This window comes from Halictus rubicundus, chromosome 16 (genome assembly GCF_050948215.1).
Source record: "Halictus rubicundus isolate RS-2024b chromosome 16, iyHalRubi1_principal, whole genome shotgun sequence".
NCBI lineage: Eukaryota > Metazoa > Arthropoda > Insecta > Hymenoptera > Halictidae > Halictus > Halictus rubicundus.
In genome coordinates this window covers 4,386,796-4,407,518 of record NC_135164.1, presented here as the reverse complement: position 1 = coordinate 4,407,518, position 20,723 = coordinate 4,386,796, and the positions used below count along the sequence as shown (strand labels likewise).

Here is a 20,723-nt window from a genome sequence, read left to right as displayed (position 1 = left end):
ACACAACCATTTTCGGCGACCATTATAGATTTGATGTACGTACGCCGACCCGTATTTTGTTTATTCGCGGGAAATGCTTGTCTCTTCCTGGATGCCGCGAGCGCCTCCCGGTTTTTCGAATCGCGCGTCGCACGTCCGGATTTGATCAATGTTTGCGGTACCTTGTGTTTCGCAAACACAGGAAAACTTGCACTGTTTGTCACCGATTTTTTGCGTTTCGGAAACCGGCGACTTTTGCGGATTTCTAACGGTGCTCGAAATTTTTCTACGATATCCTCGATTCTTCAGAAATTTCATTTTTACGCGAAAAAGTCTTTTACAACCGTTATTCTATATGCTCTTCCAAACGGAATGATATATTTTTGTATAACTTTCTACCTGTATAGGGTATTGACCCTTTGCACTCGAGTGGTGACACTGAAGCACCACTAGAAATTATTGTGGCATTATTTCAAAGAAATTACGAGAAATTTTACGAAATGTTTGTTACATTACAAAATTTGTACTTAATAGATTACTAAACATTCAAATATTATATGTGAAAATCGGATCAGTTTTGTATGAATAAAATGAAAATATTCTACGACGGAAGAAAAATTTAGTTTTAGAATGAATATAGAGCCGAGAGTGCAAAGGGTTAAAACATACTTGATATTAGGTTTACGGAGCATTAAAAGCGACTATTTTGTATTACTTTGTGAAAAGTACAAAAACGTATCTATCCAAATGTTTAGCCATTTTGTTTTATAATATATACCCAAAGAAATAATCCAAATTATTTATAACAAATTTGCGAGATGATCCGGCAGAGTTAACCGAGACAAATGATACCAAATTCTCGACCGATGAAATTTTAGTAGCCCCCATTTTGGGTCGGCGCAGACAACGGTCGAGCGAGGGTAACGTCGATACCCTGAATCTCGAAATTCATAGTTGCGGGCATTACGTTGAAATATCAGGTTTCCGAAACACGGATACATAAATGTTAGAACCGCTAGGTTCCCGTTACAGGGAAATGCGATAGCAGTTTCCAGCATTTGACGCCCGCGCCCGCGAAATTATAATTCACCCTTTAAGCAGAAATTCGGACTTCCCAGACTGCACTCCGGCCGCCCAGCAATCGCTGTAAGGCCATTGTATAATCTCCAAACTTTCCTCTCTCTCTCTCTCTATCTCACTCTTTTTTTTTTTAGTGATAAAGGGCGAACGAAAGTTACGACCAGCGAGAGGGAAGCTTTTCTACTGAGGGGATGATATATCATCGCTACGAGTTAAGCTTTCGGCAGGATCTTGATCTGTAACGCAAAAGAACCATTTTCGCTTCAGTCACATATGACCGACATTGGCATTGGCTGACTTCACCGGTTAAACTTCACTTTGGCAACCCAGAAATTTTTAACTTCTCGCTATACAATCCTGTGCATCTTGACGAGAAAATTCCAAAAATCAAAGTTTCGAGGCGAGGAATTCACTGATGCAAAAGTTACGCTTGTTTGGGCATAAGTTTCAAGTCTCCGATTTTGAATAACGTGGCCAAAGCTGTTGTCAATGAAAACTACTGTCGGTTAAATATGTAGTTAATTAATAGATTAATTGTGAATTAAGAATACTAGATCTCGTGGTCGCGCAAATTCGCAACACCGTTGTGCGTCGCACAGTGGGCAATTTGGACAAACTCGGATTCAAAATTAAGGAACTTTCGATAGGAATGAGGTAGAGCGATGAAATTTTCTTTAAATGAAAGCTGCAACTTTGTAGAATATGGGAAAAATAGAGAGATTATTACCATCCAATCATTTCAACGAAAAAATGATTTCATTCGTTTTTGTCACAAAAATCTATTTTTTGCAAAATCCTGAGGCCGTACACAAATTTTCAGATCAGATTTGAAATCAGCGTGAAAAAATCTATGGGAAATGATGTGTAGCATGTTAAAAAAAAAATTTTTCCGCGCGTGGTATTGGAAAAACTAAAATTTTCTTGAATTCGTGCGCGTTTAACGAATTTTCTCGAGGTTAAAAAACGTTCGTACCACAATCTCTCTATTTTTCCCATATTCTACAAAGTTGCAGCTTTCATTTAAAAAAAATTGCATCGCTCTACCTCATTCCTATCGAAAGTTCCTTGATTTTGAATCCGATTTTGTCCAAATTGCCCACTGTGCGTCGTTGCGAAAGAGTAGAATACGGAGCGGAGCGGCGATTACAGGTGAAGATAAATCAAAGTGAAGACAATGTCGGGGCTCCCTTTGATCATTGACAAGTGCGAGCGGGGAACCGGTGAACTCGACGCTACCCACCAGCTCGGGTAAACTTCGCTGGTAAACAGGCGGGTGAGAAACTTGTCGAGGTGTGAGGGCAGGGTGGGGCATTGTTCGTGCAGCCGGTGGCTGGAATCCGACGAACAACTGGCGAGGAATGTACGAAATTTGAGGTTGACAGATGGCTCATCGGTGAAGTCGCGTTAATAGCGAAAGCATGCGCGGGCTACTTGAATGGATTCAGTCGCTTTGTCCCGGCGGATAAACAGGGTCTCACCTCAAGAACCGACTAGGAGGCGGAGGACGCATTTCCGGCGACGAAACCAGATACCATTGTGCCCGCTGCTAGAATCGATGACAGAGATCAATGTTATTGATGACAGTGATTTACGAACCACGGACTTCTCGCCCGCACGCGACTAACTCCTGTCCATCTTTCAGCGCTGCAATTATTCTCCAGTTTCACCTCTGCCACCATTAACTGCGCCAATCACTTCGGGGAACCTCTCGGACTCGGTTTTGGTAGCTACGAAATTTACCCGAACCATGGTACCAAGACGACGAATGCACACAAAGATGTGGACACAAATTCACTTGGAGTATTATTCTTGTTGGCAATTTTAAGGGTTGGAATTTTTGTGTTCTCAATTATTTCCTTATGAAAGAACAAAAATATGTTTATCGTATGTCTACATTTGCTTTAATGTATTAAATATTGTAAATATTCGAAAAGTAAAGGGAAATGACCCTGTCCAATTGTGTCGATTCGTTGGAAAGAGTGAGATATTATTCCTGTTGGCAATTTTAAGGGTTGGAATTTTTGTGTCCTCAATTATTTCCTCATGAAAGAACAAAAATATGTTTATCGTATGTCTACATTTGCTTTAATGTATTAAATATTGTAAATATTCGAAAAGTAAAGGGAAATGACCCTGTCCAATTGTGTCGATTCGTTGGAAAGAGTGAGATATTATTCTTTTTGGCAATTTTAAGGGTTGGAATTTTTGTGTTCTCAATTATTTCCTTATGAAAGAACAAAAATATGTTTATCGTATGTCTACATTTGCTTTAATGTATTAAATATTGTAAATATTCGAAAAGTAAAGGGAAATAACCCTGTCCAATTGTATCGATTCGTTGGAAAGAGTGAAATATTATTCTTTTTGGCAATTTTAAGGGTTGGAACTTTTGTGTCCCCAATTATTTCCTCATGAAAGAAGAAAAATATATTTATCGTATGTCTACATTTGCTTTAATGTATTAAATATTGTAAATATTCGAAAAGTAAAGGGAAATGTTCCTGTCGAATTGTGTCGATTCGTTGGAAAGAGTGAAATAGGTCGAAAAATCCACTTTGATCAATTAGATGACGCACACCGGAAACGCGAGCGACGTTTTGTTGGCAAGACCGAATGCGGACAGTATTGAGAGTGCGGATAAAGCTGTATAGAACTTCTCGGAGGTGCGTGTGTATGTGTGGACGAACGCGCGAATGGCTACGAAAATGATGATATACTTGGTCGAGAAAAAGCTCGACTTATTTGTCGGCGTCGACGTTGTCGCTGTATACGACTCGACGTGAGCTGGCGGCGGAGATCTTCTACGCTCATGCACATCCGGAAATGCGGTCGTTATGAAGGTTTATATCGTCGGCCTCGGAGGATGTACACGGAGACTTAGTTCGTACGTTGGCGAAATGTCTCGAAATCGTCGTTACGTGTGATAATGCTGTGCATCTCAAGACACCGAGCCGGGGGACTAATAAAAATTGTACTCCGCACACCCTGTATACGTTCTGCTGCATTTTCAGTGGAAACGAACGTCCGAATGTTCAATTTGAAAGACGTCCCAAAAACTTCGTGAAGTTAGCAAGGCAAACCGAACAGTACGCGAGTTTGGAAACTCAAATGCAAAGATGGCGCAGAGAGACTGTTCGGAGAAGCGAGTCGGAACCGAGTATATTTTCGAGAGTGAAAACTACAGAGTAAACAGGAGAAGCTGTTTCGTGAGAGTCTATTTAAACGAACTTCGAAAGCTAATCGACCTGTTCCGATATTCGCGCACACTTTGCGAAGAGTACACGGAGAATGGAACCAGCTGACGCGTAACAATGGCATTTCGTTGGCATTTTGTGAGACAGGCCAAACAACGCAAGGGCGAGAAAGAGTTAATTCGAGGAAGACGAAGCAGCGAGAAAAGGGGATGAATGGAAAACCTCGAGACGCGTATAGAATACCTCTGCAGCCTCATAATTTCATCACGTCCGAAAGATTCCGCGACATACTTTCACTTCCAGTTGGCAAGTTCGAGGTGGAAGAAATTTACAGACGCATTTCTTTTCACCGGCGCAGCCGTCCGTCCCTGGAGATCGCGAAAAATTGAAGCCCCGAGGAAAACGATTCATTTAGACCCTTATAAATAAAACATATTAATCCCAAGCTGAAGTCTTTAAGATGAAATTTAATACTGTCTCATCTGCATTCGCGATACGTAATAAACAGTACCTCTTTATAGCGTATTTGAAATATATATATATATATATATATATATACTTGATTCGTACAGTAACACGTTTCCGAGAAAGCTTCTTTCCCAAGTTTGTTGCCTTAAGAAATTTAATTGACAAATTTTTTTATTTACTTCAACATTTCGGGTATACTTAAAAAAAAATCTGTGCTCAACTGTGTAATTTTTGCTTGACTTGAGAAAGCAACAGTGGCTCAATGAAACCTGCAACAAATTATTATGTTGCATTAAAATGTCTGATATTATAGGTATTCAAGAAAATAATTGGCTTTGTAACAAAGCAAAGGAATTTTGTTAGACGGATCTCGCGAATCTTAAGAAAATGCGAAAGCTACGGTTCCAGATTAGTTCCCTATTACATCCTGTCAGTCGTAGTACTTGACGACTATCTGGATTAACTAATGACCACGACCATCATTTGTCAATGTCAATCTCACTGTCGGGCGCAACGAATGGGAATGTCCGATGGTATCATTTTCATGTACCGAATGGATGCGAGGATAATACTATTGGGTTTTGACGCGTCCCATATCGGTCATAGATCCGTTCTGCATACGGTGAACGCGTCCTCGAACTTTTGCGGCTGATAGGCGTCTGATCGATGACTCGATCAATGGCCATTAACCACCTTAATCTCCCGCAGTTCAAACTTTTTGTTCGGAACGGAGGCCACCGTGAACAATGGATGTGCAAGTGGGATCGGCTTGACTTGATATTTGCATATCGATCTCGCGCTTGCCGGGGCCAAGTCAAATTCTTAACTCTGTGGCTAATGAGCTCGATATACTTATGGCCTACTTATCAGTCATGAAACTAAATACGGGGTTCCTTGGGATAATGGAATAACAGGGGCAGTTATTAAAATTATACATGTGCTTCCACAGGAAATCATTCGGTGGATTTATATTGGACGATTGCTAAACTTCATTACAGCTTTTTAGACCTTGCAACCCTATTTGAACAAAATATTATTTCTATGAGAAAGCTTGTGAAACGTTGAGAGACAATTTTAGAAATTGGTGGCGTCTGGATAATTGGTTAATAAAACTATTTCTTTTCTAAGAAAAAAGCTGCAGAAGGTCTAAATAACATAGCCACTTTTACAGATCAATAAGTTTCAATAAATTTTAATTTTTGAGTAGGTTTAGTGCTGAATTGTTTCGCATTTTTGTGGCAATTTTATGTGGCGCTGCTGTTTAAACTGCATTACGCACGGATTGTTTAAACGGCGATGGCGCAAGCGTTGCTGTAAGCATTCTAAGGAGGTGCTGAAAATCTTCTCGGCTGAAGCTGAAAAATGGTTCTGTTTCATTTGGGAAGACGTAATGCCACGGTGCCCAGTTTGTGAGTAATGGCTTCGCGGAAAAGGTCTTGGTGTAACGAGAAAGGATAGTCGTTAATTCGAATGTGGCTCGTGTAACGAAAGCCTTGGAGGAAACAAGGAACGTTTAAATGAAGATACAGCAACGAAAACCGTTCAAAGTAATTTAGGAATTTTACCTTAACCTGGTATTTTTTAAATTTCATCTTAAAACTGCCCAGGGGACGTAAAATGTAAAATGTTTGAAGTGTTTAACTATTCGTGGATATGCAAATAGAAGAACGTAAAGTTTTCGGTTAAACCAACAGATGCGAGTCAATGTTTCTGTTTCCACTCGGTAGTATAAGTAAATAAGTAAACGTGCCCGTGAACTTGATCGGAAGTCTGGTAGTTGGAGCATCGAAATTGTGCGGTGTGACTTTAAGCAAACTTGTCAACAAATTCGAAACTTTTGACTAACCTTCAGTTTCTCGTTTCCCTAATTTCTCTCATTTCTCGGACACGAACGACCCGGGTCGCAGACGGAGGGGTAGCGACGCTATTAGACGATCGGAAAGCGTGGGCGGATTGAACCTAGAAAAACCGTCGAGTCGTTCGCCTGTCTTTCTGGTAGGTTAGTGCGGTGCTTAAAATAAAGTCGGCAGATAAAACGGAATGACCGAGCAAATTTTTCGCCTATATTGACGACGCGGCAACTTTTCACGCGAAGAGGCTACTAAGTGGTTGGAAACGGGTGCTATATCAACGAAAGATAAGCCGCTTAATTTCGAACAAGATTAGTCTGGACGTTCAATCTCTCCTATATCGTCTCCTCTTTGGCACGTAACGGCGCCAGTGTTTCCAGCCGGGGTTAATCTCGGGATTAATCCGGAAACGAACTTTCCTAGTATCATTTTTCCGGCGGTCGTTCATATTTCCGGTTTATATCACCGATTACACTCGGTGCCTTCTCGCGCTCGAAATTTTCTGCTGGCCCCTTTCCACCTGTGAAAATGGAGGCAACGAGTATGAGAGAGAGAGAGAGAGAGACAGAGGGAGAAAAAAGGTATATGTGTCTGTGTGTATACGGACGAGAAGCCCCGCAATTTTACAAATGAAACATCAAAGCAACCAGTGTAAATCAAATTTCCACGTTACGACGGGCTCGCGTTATTTCCCCGGCGTTTCATGGCGGCCAGGCGCGGCTCGGCACGCTGAAAACACGAAAGCGTAGCGAACGCTAAGGGGGAATCTGAAATGACTATGATAACGATTTTCCGTTTACACGATGCAATTTGATCCTTCGTACTTGAATAATTTCCCGCGCAATTCCACGCCACCTTCGATAAGCCGATATCTGCATGGTTTGCCGAGTCCATAAATTAAGCACAGAGTTCGATTCGTGCTCGTTGGTAATCCCTTCATTGCCATACGAGAGACTCGGTCATTATAACTTTGCGATGCATTTGCGGATCCCAGCCGAGAGCGAATTGTCCTGTGGGAGGAGGCCCAGTATTTTTGTCGAACAACAACATTAACGTTCTCGTTTCTTTTTCAGTCAGACTTACATCCGAAAACTGTTCTAACACTAAATTGTCCATAAATTGTCGATATTTAACGCTAGGTTTACGGATCATTAAAAGTAAGTATTTTACATTACTTTATAAAAATAAGAGGAATGTGGCTAACCAAGTTTTCAGCCATTTTTTAAATAATATATACCAAAGGAAATAAGTTTGTTGAGTAATTCCACGTAGATGGATCTTCACAATCTCAATAATCGTAAATTAAAAATATTAGAACCCGTCATTTTGACGGGTCCCGTAAACCTATTGTTAAACAGTGATCATTTCGTTGAACAAAATAGTACGATAATAAATCTAGACTCATGTCAAAGCCTGGAGCCTCTGCTTTCGCGCTACATAGTTCTTGTTTTTTCTAAGACATTTTTGCATGACTGAGGACACGCTTTTGGTCGCAAATGCACTAATTGTATTCTGTGTGAAAACATAAAAAAAATTTTGCTTGTACAACAAGTCTTTTCTTTTTTTGTAATAATCGAAAAAATCATTGATTTTTTGAAGCATTTTCGGACAGCGTTGGGTCTGCTAGATAGTGTACCTTTTGTGCCGGAGAAAATCAGTCTACTAGAAATGGGGGGTTAATATGGGGTAAGTGTGACCCCAGAAAAAAAACAATCTACCCACAACGTGACCCTTTCGAGATCTCTTCACGGTCAAATAAATTTCTTGCTTTGGCGCGGTCGCGAACCCACGGTACTATTGAGTACAAAGGGGTATAATTTAACATGTTGATTTAACCGGAAATTTTCTCGTAAAATAGCGAACGTGTTAATATATTTTCCCGGATACAAATTCCGCGAGAAACATTCACGAGGAACACTGAACTAACATTAACACGTTCACGGACAGTAAAAATTTCAGTGAGCTGCAAAAATAGGCAGGCAATTTTTCTTGAAACTAGTTGTACTATCCGAAATCTGATTAGACATAAACAATAATAATAAGTGAACTGTCATTAGTAATGACAGTTGGTTATTACTTTGAAATGTATATTAATTACAAAAACTTAAGGTTGTATAAAATTAAATAAATAAAAATTGTCTTTAAAATTTGAATGCTATGGCATTCATGTCATTTTGCATCACTATGAAAATTAATGCCATAGCATTCCGCAAACGTGTTAAGACAGAAAGGTTCATCAACATTTCAGCGTGCCGGTCCTTTTCTTTCGTGGAATATAAATATTGAACGAACAACATCTCGACCATTTGCATTTTCCCAGCGAATGTCGCGGAAACAATATTAGCGTTTGGGAGCGAGATTTTCAACAGGGTCCCCACCCTTTCCGGCTCGTTTTTCGCCGTGCGTCATCATTGAAATATGCAATTCAAAAGAGGCGCACAAGCGACGAGCCTCTTTACAATGTTCGTTCGTTGCGTGTTATTTGACAACACGGGGCCACCCTTTCGCGCGGCTCGAAGCCCATGAAACCCTTCCCCAGTTGAAAACCACATTTCTCCGGGGCGCGTGTGCAACCTCCGCGGCACCGCGGCCATAATACGGTCGTCACGGGGATGGGAAAACTAGATTTTCCCTTCAAAAACAATCACGGGAACCGTCAACCTCGTCGGGGCAGTAAAAAAACAAAGAGTGTTCGCTAGCGAGGCAAGCCGACTGCGAGAGGCACGGGGAAAAATGTAAAGCCCGGAACGAGTTGCGCGCGCGAAGGGCTAAAAGCTATTTCGATAAATTCACGATAAACCATCGAGAGCTATAGTGTTCCCCCACGCCTCTGTCCGTAATTTCCCGAAACTGCCGGCCGTATTTTCGTGGATGTCCTTATTCTTTCCACGGGAACTGCGGAGCAGACGTAAAACCGTCGCCGCCGGGTTATAGCTTAATAGGGCCGCTTTGTACTTGTCGCGCGCGGGGAGAGAGAGAGAGAGAGAGAGAAAAAAAAAAGGGGGAAAATTGGTCCACTCAGGGTAAAAGCGGTGACGAGCAAAAAAAACCGAATGGATCGTCGAGGTTGATACGTGGCCATCGTATCACCGCGGCTCTCTGCAACCATACGCAAACACCATTCGATCAGAGTAACGCGATAATGTTCATCCGCGAGGATGCGATTATCGGGCTCTCGGTGTCTACTTGCGACGTCACACTCTTCCGGGAACAACGTGACCGATACGGTGTTTAATATTTTATTTAACACGTTGACTGGCATGTCACCCATACGTGGGTGACGGAATTATTTGTCCAGGTTTTGAAATGAATTTTTACGTTAATATATTCATTGCACCGATTAGGATCTGTGAAATTCAAGAAAGTTGGAGAACTACTCAATATCACCATTTAATTTCTTTCAATTTTTATTTCATTAAAAAACTTACTTTGATTTTATGGAATTTTTCAGATTTCTAGTTTGGCGGTCAAAGTGTTAACTCTCCGTGAATTTCTTTACAATTTTTAGCATCCTGCAGTGAACACACAAAATTTTAATCGAGCTGTTCATTCATTTCTTCCATATATTCATATTACTGTATGGAACTATAGTACATTGTACAAAGTCGCACAAAAGGCAATCCGAACGAGAATACATTTTTGTTGTTGAAAAAATGCACGGATCCTTTGATTCTCAAATAATATGGTACACTCGGTTGATTTTTAATTGAAATTCATTGAATGAATTACGGAATTTTATCAATCTAGTGTTCTCATACCATTTAAATGTACACTCTGATAATTCAAAGGATCATGAACGTTGAATAAATTGAACCTTCACGGCAGGAATAGAATTTCATGTTTCAAACTGATGTATAATGAAAGTTTGAAATCAATTTTTACACTTGCGGTCCAAGCAATCTCGTATAATCCTATTAGTGGCGTTGCAATGCTATACGGCATAATCCACGCTGTAGATCGCATGTTAAACAAAGGGAACGTGTCAGTGGAAATAAATGGAAAATTGATTTTCGTCCGTATAGATGAGTATTGATATTAATACGACAACCATTACTTGAATCAGATTATTCGGTAAGATGAGACCTCTATGCATTTCTTACAACGCTACGCGAAAATTTACAACATGATGCGGCGTTCAATATACTCGGCAAATTCACATATCCCTGTGTATGTATACCTTCACCTTCTTATCCAATCAGGAGCTCACCTCCGGGGCGTTGTAACCTTACCGGAAGATCAGCCGGATAAAATTGAGAACTCGGAAAGTGTTTCTCTATTTCTAACACTCTATTACACTCCTCGTATCCTACTTTCCAACACAGAAAAAAAAACAATTTCAACTAGGAAAAGGAAAAGTCGGACGAAGCTAGAGTTTTGCGGAAAATACTGTCCCCACTGCGAAAACAATGGAATTTACAACATATTCGAAGTTCGCACATTGCCAACTGTTCTATTCAGCTCATAACCATACTCTTGTGCATACAAGGCCATCTATCTGCTTCATACAGTTGTGATTTCATGTTTCTTCATTTCCATATTGATGACCAATTCAATTCAATTCTTCGAATGACACCTTGATTTTCCCGAAAACTGTTTCAGAGGAAATTTGAATGGTATTGAGTGGGGCACATATGAAGGTCAACTTTGTTTTTTAATGAAATATTTTTTAATAAGCATTTCCCCGTGAACGAAGTATTTAATTATCCTCAAAAAGAATTTCTGAAGGCAGCACGGTTTTAGGTGGTGGTCTACCCCTTTAAGGGCGAATAAAATGCTAGTATCTGGAGTTAGGGAGACTTCCCCTGCTAATATCGTTCGAGATGAATTTTTTCCCCAGTTTTCCCACGTCAACCCTCTTTCCCTCAAACACGTGACCCGGACACTCGTTCATACCCATCGGATTGGGTATCCGAATTACGGGCAATCGATGTCGGGGGGTAACTCGTCGCCAATCAACTACCCGGTGGACAGTCCGGGTTACTGGGGCATGGCGTAACAGTACGACAAGAAAGAAGCCAAAAAACTTGCGTTTGCTATCACGAAGCTGGCGGACAATAGCGAAACGCCGTCCCGTGGTCGATCCGGAGCTTCCTCACCACCGGTATCCTCGATACAGTTACGAAACGAGTCGTCACGCGGCCGGTTAAAACAATTACGTTTCCGTTCCGCGAGTGGAAACGGTTTCTTTGATCCGTTTACGTTACGACCACCTTTCCGATTCTCCGATGTGTGACACTTTGCTATTTCACGAGCCGAGTCTCGTCGCTGGCATTCACTTCGGCACATTATTCTTACACGTAATTAACACCTGGGACGAACTGTCACCCCAAAAAATCCCACTAGGTCAGAGGAATCGAGCTAACAAAATCGAAAATGAAATATTAGAACACACTTCAGTGTTCACATGTAAGGAAAATTCATTCACGAGCAAAATTTCTCGTGAACGCAGCTTTACAATTTGAATAATCGTAAGTTAAAATATTGTTGACGGGTCGTGCAAATCCTAATGAATTTCGGTTTCAACAGATCTGTTGGGACAGCTATTGACTTTCAGAAATTGAAGAAGAATAGTGTCAACCAAATATGACTAGCGTTGACAGTCGACATGTTGACATACTAATTGTATGCATACTAACGTATTTGGTTAACGCAATTATTTGTACTGTATCTAATTAATCCTGCTACCGTCGCATCGGAGTGACAATGAATTTACACGACAATATGCCGAAAATGAACAATATTGGTCGGGATTTCGGTTTGGAAAAACTCGAATTTGAAAAGGCTTCGATTACGCGTGCTGTTGAATTGGAGTTGACTGACGCGTCTGTCCACGATCTGCCGATTCTACTTGTAATTATTATTGTACGCGCACCTGGCGAATTGTGAAAATCAATTGTCCAGAATATTAGGTGTAACTCGAAATCTGGTTCACTATTTTTCACATATTTTACATTAATAGTTGAGATCTGCAGTCTATTAATAATCTTGTAGAAAACATTTCATTAATTACGTTTTTGCATTTATCTTACTAATGAGATGGTATTGATTTTTAACACTAACGACGCATCGAACGCGACAGAAGAGAGTATTACCACCCTGTCTGTAATTCGACATTTACAGTCACTAAAAATTTGTTTATGCCACACAGTATAACTCCTATTGAACCATTAAACCCCGGGCTCCTATTGTTTTCTTACATTATGCGTTTACGAGGCAACCGCCAGCCAACGCGCGTGAATCTCACGTATATACTACACAGAGGAAGAGTGAGAGAGTGAGTGAGAAAGAGAGAGAGAGAGAGAGAGAGAGAGAATGATAGTAGCCCGCAACATAAATGGGTTAACGGCCGTCGCAAATCAGAACCGGCGACGTTCCGACGTTAAACAAAGCAATTTTCTTACCGTTTGTCGCTGGAAAATTCGCGAGAGAAAACAAGCGAACCCAACGCTGCCGCTATTACTGCCCTCCGACTATAACGGGTTCGAGTAAGTAGATTCGAATCTAAATTGATAGTTTCGAGCATTTCACGAGCACTTCGAAAAAAGAAAGCTATATTTCGAAGCAAATTCGAACAGTCTCTAAGTACTTTGAAAAATGTGTGCTTCCATGTATACTCAAATCCCGGTCGAGTAGATTCAAACTTTTTACAGGTATTATACTCTGTTCTCTCGAACTGTGTCTAGTAAAAAACAAATACAAACAGTGATTCCGAACCGAAGTTCTTCGTCTTGAACAATTACGAAAGATTCCGAATTAATTCTGCCGGTTATTAACAAAACTGACCAGGGTCATTATCAAACGAAAAATTTACCGCGAGTATTTCAAAACAATATTTAAATATGCTTTAACTTTTGGTACTTATTCTTCAATTTTCTCACTATTTAACCCTTTGCACTCCTATGTCGAGGCTGAGGCGACATTTAACATTTTGTTTGCAAAATTGCGGAGTGCAAAGCGTTAAGACTGATCCATAATCTCCTTCTCTAGGAGAAATAGTTAAAACGTATTCAAATATTAATTAATTCAATAGTTATTTAATAATTAGTCACCGCAAAGAGTTGAGGGGTGTTCAAATATTAATGTTCGTCACCGCAAAGAGTTGAGGGGTGTTAAGATATTAATATTAGTCACTGCAAAAAGCTGAAGGTTGTTAAAATATGAATATTAATCCCTAGAGAAAGTTCCAGGGTGCTCAAATATTAATATTAGTCACTACAGAAAGTTGAAGGGTGTTCAAATATTAATATTAGTCACTACAAAAAGTTCCAGTGTGTTCAAATATTAATATTAGTCACTACAAAAAGTTCCAGTGTGTTCAAATATTAATATTAGTCACTACAAAAAGTTCCAGTGTGTTCAAATATTAATATTAGTCACTACAAAAAGTTCCAGTGTGTTCAAATATTAATATTAGTCACTACAAAAAGTTCCAGGGTGTTCAAATATTAATATTAGTCACTACAAAAAGTTCCAGTGTGTTCAAGTATTAATATTAGTCACTACAAAAAGTTCCAGGGTGTTCAAATATTAATATCAGTCACTACAGAAAGTTGAAGGGTGTTCAAATATGAATATTAGTCACTATAAAGATCGAAGGGTGTCCAAACGTTAATGTCACCGCAGAGGTTTAAAGAGTGTTGAAATATTGACTTACTGCGAACAGTTAAATGACGTTCAAATACCAATGCGAGTCACTGCAGCTTAAGGGCTGTTCGAACATTAACGCGCGTAACAGTAGGTGAACCAGTCTCCCGAATGATAATTCATTTTAATTGCAACACATTTGGTAGACCGAAGAGCACGTGTCTCACAGACCGTCGCACGACACATCACGATAACAACGCCGCACGGAAGGATCCATGGACATTATGCGAGTCGATGATGCGCACGAGTGCATTCCAGTGACGCGCGACCCGATACGCGGCAACATACTGACCGTGGTAGACGGTGATCGTTACTGATCACGGAAGGCGAAAGTAAATCACCGACCCCGTTCGATTCGCTGGTCGAACCCCCCTCCCCCCGCCCCTCCGGCTTCGTCTCATTTCACTTCGATCGGATTAGCGAACCAGCCCCCGACACAGATATCTTCTCGAGGAATAATACATTCCGCAGACGAGCCTGGTCACAGCCGGTCACGTGTTCGAATTACGTGTAAACGCACTTCGACGGCTGTTTATCGACGGCTATTAATAATTATATTTCGAAAGGGGTGGAAGCGTTCGTCGCACCGAAACCCTGTTCTAACCGACAAAGGACTTTCCTCGGGGAATTTATGTCAGCCGTTAATCGGTCTACGGCAGACCATTGCAATTTGGACCCGGTCGCAACAGGAATTCCATTGACGTTGAAAAATGCGCGTGTAACAACGAAATTGAAAATATTAATTATGCTGCTCGGCAACCTGTTCGCGGCAATGTTTATCGTCTTTGTAATTCGCTGACTGGAAGCTTGATTAATCCGCTGCGGAAACGTGACGTTTAATTGTTGCTTGGGGGATATTTATGGAAAAATTGTCCGTATCGATTTTAAGAGAGGGGAGCCACATATTTGCTTTCTTGATAACTCTGGAGAGTTGGAAACAGTACAGAGTAATATTCGAATGGTTAGAAATATTTTATGCCGCTCTAGAAGTAGTAGGTTCGTGTTTGTGTCTTGACAAGTTTGATTCACAGCCCAAATTCGTTCTTTAAAACTGGGTTTTAATCTGTTTCCTCTGTTAACAGGAGCTGGCAACGGTTCCGCGTGAGAAAAACATGTGCAAAACCTTCGGCAGTAAACGAATTGGAATGGAACGGCTTGTAAAGGTAGAAAGGATCACGATCACGTTGCGCGAAAAGGAAAATCACTACGAAATTGCAAGCTTGCTCGAAGCACCGAGGTTTTACTGTCTACTAGAACCACCTTAGTTTGCAAGAGCTTTAGTTGTGCCTGCTGCTCGGAGTATTTTTTAGCGAGCCTACCGGAGAATGTTAACTCGCAGACATGTTCGACTTGCATAATCCACCCATTAAAACAATTTTAATCTTCTTAGAACTGTAATTGTAGTTGTAATTTTGTATCTGTTACAATTAATGTTAAGAAGTTTGAAAGAGTTTGATAGAACATTTTGAATTTGAAAGACATTTTAGTTTGTTACGTCGAATACGCAACAGCTTCGATAATTAATCATTGCAATCGAGCTACATTCACCTCGCAATTTCCACAGCGACGAAATTTATTTACCCGGTTGTGCCTTCAAAAAAGCGCATCGTCGGCACAATATTTTCGCCGGATTAAATATTGGTTTTCAAACTGATGGCGGAATCGGAAATTTAATAATAAACTCGAAACGAAATAAGACTGGCAGTTTGGTGCCTGGTATAAACGATTGTGCTAGGGAATTAACACTGGTTTAGTATTTCCATACATACAGCTGTCTGTCACATTTCATACAGATTTCAACGTTTGTTTTCCAAAGTAACGTATCGGATATTACAAAATCCATCACAGATTCAGAAAATCGATACGCAAACACCGGGATAAATAATTTGTTGAGAGTCTAGTTGTCCCTGTAATAAATTCCGAAAAATTACCGGTTTAACGTATCATTCGATTGTACCCTGTCAGTCAATAATTACCAAACAAATGAGAACACTATGTTTGGGAGGCATTCGGCTAAATAAATGTGTTACGTGTCCCGTGTATACACGCACATAATACGCATACATGTATCCACGTATTTACGCATATCTGAACACGAACATCAGCACGGTAGCACAATTGGGCATATGCATGACTATAGATACGCATTCCCGTGCGCAAGGCTTATATAGCGCATTCATGTCATCTATATCGGCATCGGTGATAGGAACGATTAAAATGTTAGTGAAAACGAAACGAAATCGAATGATTGTTGCTCCGCGCACGGGGCTGGAACCGCTCCTCGAAGGTGGGTGTGTCCCTTCGTTTACTGCATCATCGTCGACCAATCAAGCTGTCGCTTGTTATCACCCGATATGTCGTAGGAATCCTAATATCGGGACTGTTGCGGTCTCCGGAGGAATCAATGTCTCTCTCCGCGCCGAGTAATATACATTTCATGACAAATCTACACGGACACATGCACACCGACACACGTGTGCAACGGTTCCTAGTTTGACGGAAATAGAGTAACTGTGTACATGCGTCGGATGCTTGGATACTGTCGCTCAATAGTCGACCAGTTTCCTTTGAACGGGCCGGGTAAATGATATTTAACCCTTAACAACACTCTGTATGCTTTTGTATCGAAATTGACCTGTAACGTCCAACGCACGCATCGCTAAACAGCTCAGCGTTATATTAACCCTCGGCCGTCCCTCGTTTTCGCAACTCAACGAGTCCCTTGTGCGCGAAATTGACGTGTAAAATTTCGAATTGACCTTAAAAATATTGAAAAACGTTAGGAGTACTCGCGTTGAGAGAACTTTTAACGAGTCGTCCCATTATCTTAATGAGTTTAACGAGCGTAATGTTCCCTTTTACACGAGAAGTTTATCGGGCGAGTAAACAGGGGCGAATGTTCTGCGTATCGCTATCGTGCTATACTTTTTCGCGGGTAAAAGTGAAATAGGAGAAAATTGAGCTTGCCTGCTGTGAAAGCGCAATCTGACCCGTAAACCTTCTATGTATTCCGCCGGTTCATGGTGTTTTGATAGCCCCTAAAGAACGTTTTCTTATTGGCACAACAATTTATTTACTTGGCATCGGTCTCGCGTGCAGTTCCGTTTCCCAGGTGACCTTTCTTGGTGCTTCCGTCCCCTTTTCTTTATTTGGACCGAGCTTTGAACGGCGGAGTATGCGCAATATTTGAGACACAGTTGCGGAGGAAGGAAATTCTTTTGCCCTGTGACGGTTCGCGATGCCGTAACGATAAGTAATTGTGCTGCTTCTACGTTTGTGGAATACGAAGTTCTAGAAATTCAATGCTAACCGTGGTTCCCTTCTAATAACGGCCAACAGAAGATACATATACGCACGGCGGCAGGATTCCACGATTTAAAAGCGCTGGACAGCCTCAAAGGACCTCTGTTTACAAATTTCCTGCTCTGATAAATTTGTCTCGGCGCGACATGAAAGTTGATTGAAAATCCTTTGTACTTATGCTATTCCTTTCACATACTTTTTTAGTGACGCGCGCCTTGTTAGCTATAGGACAAAGGAATATGAAGTGAGTGCGGCCTCTCGAAATTCGGTGAAAACATTTCACGTATTTTTCACAGGCTTCGTCGAACACGTCCTCGAGGTTCCGAAAAAATTACAAATTTTTGAAAATGTCTCCGTACAGGTGGGACGTTCCTTTTCAATGCGTTTAGTAGACTGTGGATTTCACGATGAAAGCAAGTAGGCGCAATTAAAATTAAAATATTTTTAATTTACGATTATTAAGATTCCAAAGATTCTCAAGAAATTTATTGCATTTCTTTGGGTATACGTTGTTAACCCTTTGCACTCGAAGCCACTTTAACTCTAAAACGAAACATTTCTTCCGACCTAGAATATTTCCCTTCTACATATATTTTGTCTTGCTATACATACGAAAATGGTGCAATTTACACGTACAGTACTGAAAAGTTTAGTAATTTATTAAATACAAACAAATTTAATAATGTAAAAAATATTTTGAATAATGATACAGGAATTTTTAGTGGCGCCTTACAGTCGCCATTCGAGTGCTAAGGGTTAAAAGAAAAATGGCTAAAAATTTCGGCAACACGTTCTTGTTATTTTCACAAAGTAATGTAAAACAGTCGCTTTCGGTGCTCCGCAAACCTATTGTTGAAGGATATGGGAATTCCTTTTACGCTGTCTGGAAAGGTGTATGTTTCAAGGGCATTGCCGCAGAGTAACGTAAACAGCGTCCCCTTGTGTACCGTCAGGACGTCACTTGAGCCGATCAAACATACCTCGTGCATCAATTCTAGACAGGATCGCGCGATGGCAGAGGACAACGTACATGCACCGCGCGATGCACTTTGCCGTATGTCAAGCTCTCCTTCCTGATCGGGAACGCCGATGATAGCGGGCAGGTACAGGCATATACTTGGATCTACCCGATGAAACGTATACAAGGACGCGCTTCCGGATACATCCGTGGATACTGGTTAAACCGAGTGAATACACTGCACAGGTGGCGGACAGTAAGTGCACGCGCGTTGCGCTGCACCGCCTATAAACATGGCGCAGCCCCGATCTGCCGATCCGTTTCGGTTACAAGGCCCGCGCCCACGGAATTGTAAGCGCGCGAGCGTCGACGGGAATCCTCGTGGGAACGCTCAAACTCACTTAACGATTACCATGGAGCCTCTCACCGACTGCTTCCTTCGAGATTACCGGCGATCGCAGCCGAAAAATCGCTCAATCAACTGCGATCTGACCTGTAAAATAGCTCGGAAGAGATCGGCGCTAATTCTCCGTGATTCCTTCTCGGGATCCGTCTACAGGGGCGGCCGCTAATTGCCCAAACTAGACTTTTCAATTACAGCGGAACACCGTTGGGAGAGCCTCTTGGATTTAACCGTTCAAGTTCTGTGCGCCACTATAGTGGTTTCCGTGGAAAGCGTCGGTTGGAACGGTACGCACCACTATAGTGGCTTCTGTGCCTTGCGGGGCCAGGCGCGCCGCACAGTGGGTTATTTGGCCAGTTTAGCGCGCCAAAACTATTACGACGTTATTAATAATGTGAAGGTCATAATATTATATATATCGTTGAATTCGTCTTAATACCAGCTACAACGTTATCAAATCAAAAATACAGTTTAATGTTGAAAAAATCGATGCGATCTTGTTTTTTTTCTTTTAAACAATTTTTTTAAATGTTTTTTGTATTGCAATTTATACGTTTATTAATACTGTTATACTTTTATTTGAAACATTTTTGTGTCAGATTTAGAGAAATTGCTATTACAAACAAATTTCACGCGTACCGTGGTAAAAATTTAAACACAAAGTCTAAATATCAAAATCATAGTTTATTGACAACGAAACACAACTATACAATATACAATATTACAACAACTATACAATATTTATAAAATAAATTATAACGAATATTCTCAATTCGAATCTTCGGACTGTATAGATGTGTTAGATGAGGCACTACCGTCGTAATTAATTTCAGCGGAGGGTACAAGCATATCTATAACCTCTGGTGATCATTTCTTTTTCGCTTTTTTATGCAATTTTCTATTGCTTGTTATGAGAGGCACTGATATATAAATCTAACCCCTGATTACTTTATTAGCAAGGATGCTTGCTCATGGTCACCACAGTATTCAAAGAAAGACTGACACTCGATTGTTTAACCACGATTACATTTTTCCAATAATAAAAAACTAAATATTCTAGCAATAGTGACATTCATTCTCCTTCATTTACCTCCAAGTATCTATATCCTACAGATCAGTCATATGTTATACGGTCGATTCATGCCATACTGATATGTATCGCACAAAAAGTTAAATTTCTCCATGTTGCCGCACTATGCCGCATCTAAACTCTTCAGGATTCTGTAATGCAATGTCTACTGAATAACCTCAAAAAAAAATTAGAGAGGTGTTTTGCGGAGAAAAAAAGTTATTACATAATACATTTTGATTTTCTGAAAAAAATTGTACCATTTTCGATTGTTTATTCTATCAAAACCACAGAAGCGTTTAGAACAAAAAGCAATAAATTTACTTTATATACCTTCCTTTACATCCTAGATATGTTTTTATTCCGATTCTATACACCACACTTGTGAAAAAAATCATTTCTTTAACACATGTTTTTCGACCCTTCTCTTGGTCACGAGAATATGTCACTTTCAAGTGTCTATATGTTACTAAATAGTACTGTTTATAGAAAATATTATTGTATATTACTCGCATACATATTCAGGTACACGAGAAAAAAGTTTCAGTCATTTTGAACAAACTAAAAATTTTGACTCTTGGCGCGCTAAACTGGCCAAATACCCCACTGTGCGCCGCACAGTGGGCAATTTGGACGAAATCGGATTCAAAATCAAAGAACTTTCGATAGAAATGAGGTAGAGCGATGAAACTTTTTTTAAATTAAAGCTGAAACTTTTTAGAATATGGGAAAAATAGGGCGATTATGGTACGAACGTTTTTTAATCTTGAGAAAA

General features: G+C 40.5%; 1 long non-coding RNA gene across 1 annotated transcript in view; it reads left to right on the top strand.

Moving 5' to 3' along the window:
- Nucleotides 1–12,881: 12,881 nt before the first annotated feature.
- Nucleotides 12,882–20,723, top strand: part of LOC143362082 (uncharacterized) — a 48,690-nt gene continuing 40,848 nt past the window's right edge. The window contains exons 1-2 of the long non-coding RNA XR_013083572.1: nt 12,882–13,056; nt 15,298–15,378. This is a non-coding gene — a long non-coding RNA (uncharacterized LOC143362082). The remainder of the gene's footprint in view (nt 13,057–15,297; nt 15,379–20,723) is intronic.